The following is a 4,320-nucleotide window of genomic DNA, read 5'->3' on the forward strand; positions in this document are numbered from 1 at the left end:
TATAAATGAAAAAAAAATATAGAGAAATAGAAGGTGAGGGGTCGTGAGAGTATTAGAAGAAAGTAAGTTTGGAAGTGGAAGATTTGCAGTATTAGGAGTTTTGGATACATTCTTGGAGAAGAAAAAAAATATATAGTGTGATTAGTTATCTATTTTTAAATGCCTGGAAATTTACTTGGTTGCAGAAGTATGGGATAACTGTAGGTGGGTAGGCTAAAATAAAAAAATAAATAAATAAATAAAAAGAATAGGAGTCAAGAATCAGGAGAGTAACGTCCAGGGGCTACTTAAGAGTATAAAATAAAAACAAATGTCATTCTTGTGGTAAAAGGGTGGGAGTTTAGCTAAGTCTGGTGTTGGTTTGGTATCTACTTTGTGATGAGATGAGAGACAATTGATGAGGGAAGGCTAGGTTGTGTTATAGGCGTGATACAGAGTGGGAGATATTGTTTTCTTTCTTTGATTGGAATTCTAGATGTGATTAGTAGCGCGAGTCCCACCGTGTTACATAAAATAATTTAAATTTTAAGAAGGGATTGTACTATAAAATGAAGATGGATAAATAGTATATTATATTATAATATTTTATCAAATGATTATTTCGTTGTTACGATTTCGTATTTTATATAATAATATATAACTTTTATATGAATATATAACGGATTTATATATATAATCGTATAAAAACTTAATAGGTTAAATTATATTTAATATTATATTATATTATAAGTATTAAAATTATTAAGTTTGACATCAGATTAAATTTTTAGCTAGCATACACATTGTTTTGTTTCTCTATACATATAAGTTAAGAGTTGGTATAAATATTTTTCATAATTTAATATGAAGAATTGTTATGTATAGAGAATAAATAATAAAAGTTGAATATTTATAGGTATTGTGGTTGTAGTTTAAAGTCGTAATAATTTTATATGTTTTGAGGAATTTACTTTAAGTCGTAATATTTTATATAGTGTAGTAAAACTTTGTGTTTGACGAGGTAATGTTTATTATTGAGATTAAGTGTGGAATGTATTGAGATTGTGATATGAGCCTTGTGATTTATGAGCAACGCATGTTATTGAGCAATGTGTATCTTATTACGAGAGATGTTATAAATTTGGTGATTTGTGATTGGCTAGTTAAGGTATATGGATTGATTGACGTTGTTTGCTTTGTAGAGTGTCATGTACGTATGTCTATCTAGGTGACTTGTGTGGCCTGAAATAACATGACTGTGAATTGAAATGATGAACTTGAGTGTTAATTGGACATCTTAGGGTGAGATGATTGAAAATGAAGTGAGGGGTGTTGTTGTTGTTCTGTATAACTGTATGGAGCTTTGAACTGGTATGTTTATTCCTACACTCAAAGCACTATTCATGCTCAAATAGAGAAGAACAATGTAAGTGGTGAGAGTAGAGGGAGGTCCTTATCTATAGTCTTGGAATTTAGACATAGACAGGTGGGGGGATTTACCTTGCATAGTGTTGGAGAGGGCCAACTGAACTATGCAAGTGCAAAGACAACCAATAGTTTGACAGTTATACAAATCCGGATGAGTCGTGTTGAGTATTTGATGCATGATTTGAATTATAGGCCTTTACCCTTTTTCTTTATATATGATTAACATGATGATATTGACTGATTATGTTATATGTATGTTGCTTTTTATCTAGCTCACCCTTGCTTTTGTGTTGTATGTTGCTTGGGTATGCTTTCTCTTGCGATGATCATTCACTTGGATGAGAGCATATGTTGTTGAGGAGATGTTTTTGGAGCAAGTGTTAGGGGATGCTGATGCGGCCACTTAGTCCTTCTTAGGATTTCTATATTTAAGTTGTTGTATTTTGAAATACTCTGATCTGTTTCAGCTTTAAAGTCTGGAGTTGTTTTGGATGATTGTAACTTTAACAACTTAACTTCCACTCTACTCTAACTATTCTCTTTATTTGAATAATGACGTCTTTATTATATAACTATATTTATTATATATATGGGGATGTCACACAAATTACTGTTTTTCTTTCTAATTACAATTGAATCTTAAATCTCTTTCCTATCTATAAATAATCCTATTTGTGTTTTTTTTTTCTCTTGTTCATTATACTATGTTTTTTAAAAAGGTGTTCATAAGATTTAGAGATTTTTTTTGCAGTTTAAAAGTTCTTTGTTGCATTCGATTGATCCGCCAGGATGTTGTATCTTAAGAGGATAACCCATAATATTATGTCTTGCTCCGTATAGTATGTTGGGAGAGTAACACATAATGTTATGTTTTGTCCTGTACACTGGTGGTGACGTTTTGTCTTTAAGGATAATGTTCTATTTGTTATAAATATTATTTGAGTTGATTAATATTTTTTTATACATATCTCTGTCTTTTATTTTATTCATCTAGTTTTCTAACACTTCCTTTGAGAAAAGTTTCCATAAAAGAATTGCCAGTTTCATTTTAAAATCTTACTAGATTCTATCAATTAAATAGTATTGTATTGATGTATACATTGTCTGATTTTATTCTTTATAGATGCAAGGGTGGAAATGGATAAAATCAAANAAAGAATTGCCAGTTTCATTTTAAAATCTTACTAGATTCTATCAATTAAATAGTATTGTATTGATGTATACATTGTCTGATTTTATTCTTTATAGATGCAAGGGTGGAAATGGATAAAATCAAAAGGCCAATAAGTGGGAGATTTGTCCATGCAGGTGATAAAATCAACAAATGATTGGTTTAATTTTCGAAACGTAAAAAAGAACCAAAAAAATATAACGGGGTAAGTGCAATTTCTCCAATATTTTTCTCATTTACAGGATTTGAACCTAAACTTTGCTTTAAGAAACCCAAACAAATGGCACTCAAACAAACAACACATATCGGTTAAATCTCCTAGTTTTTTTTTATGAGTATTGAACTTGTTTTTCCTCATAATTGACATGTTCTTTAATCTTTCAGTCCTTTTTTCTTGATACAATCATTTAACAAAGTGAATTTCTTTTAATTAAAGCAAAGAGTGTCTTTACATTGATATAATCTCTTGAATACAAACGGGAATATAATACAGATTACAGATATGCAAAACTAAATCATATTAATAAACATTTTTCTGATATAACAATAAGTTCAAATATGATTGTAAAAAGTTTCGTCCATATTTGTAATACCAAAATTCTATTTGGACAAAATTTTCATCGGCATCACTAATTCTAATTAAATTACAGCTTTCTATTTGATTTATAAGACCAAATTACACATCATGACTAAGAAAAATGATTCATTATTTGATAGAAACATATCTGTTTATATAGATACTTTATTATACTTTATAATAAATTTATACTTTATTATGTGTAAATTTAAATTGATCTGTCAATTATTCTAAATAATTGTATATAAACTGGGAAATTTCGAAGAACTTTGATGAAGACCTGTAACGTAGAGTAGGGGTTATGCATGGTGTTGACTTTTGAGAGAAAAGAGAGGAAAGAAAAGAGAATTTTCTATAATGTTCTCTTTGATGACACTGCTTTGATATTTCCAATTTAAACCGAACGATTTGGTTAGATAGAATTAGCAAAGTGAAAATAAAGTCAAGCAACGAACTTAGTTAATTATGTGACTTTATACTGTATTATCTTTATAAGATGAACATAAGTTGAGTATTATCGTGTTGACTACAGTTTGCATAGACCAAAACTGAAGCACGCTAATTATGGTTTGGTGCTCCACTCTACTTTACACTTTACTCTTCTAATTTCATGTTTATACAAAGTTTGATTCCCTTACAGTCCCAACACGACCACCATTATCACTCTAAATTTTGTTCCGATGGCTATTCAAAATTCCCCTCATTCACATATGATGTGTTCCTCTGCTTTTCAGGGGAAGACACGCGTCATGGTTTCACTGGCAATCTTGACATAATATCCATTATTTCCTATTGTTACTGAAGATTACAATGATGTAAATTTGAATTATGAGGAATCTGGACCAAAACAGGCAATCGACCGGCAGTCAGACAAAGAAAGATAATAATCATTAATAATCAATTAATATGTTTAATGTCCATATTAAATGTGAATATATTCTATTTATGAGTGATTGACAGTTCATATTGTACGAGAATATGATATTAATGGACAATTAACAGGTATTATTGAATTTGATTGTCTGGTTTAATATGATTAATAAACATGTTTGGCTACCATTGACATTTAGGTAAAAGAACCTTAATTATCCTTGCCAACACCCAATTTCGTCCGGGAAAGTAAATAATCAAAATTAAATAATAAGAGAATAATAATTAATGGTGG

The sequence above is a fragment of the Vigna radiata genome, chromosome 1 (assembly GCF_000741045.1).
Source record: "Vigna radiata var. radiata cultivar VC1973A chromosome 1, Vradiata_ver6, whole genome shotgun sequence".
In the NCBI taxonomy this organism is placed as follows: Eukaryota; Viridiplantae; Streptophyta; class Magnoliopsida; order Fabales; family Fabaceae; genus Vigna; species Vigna radiata.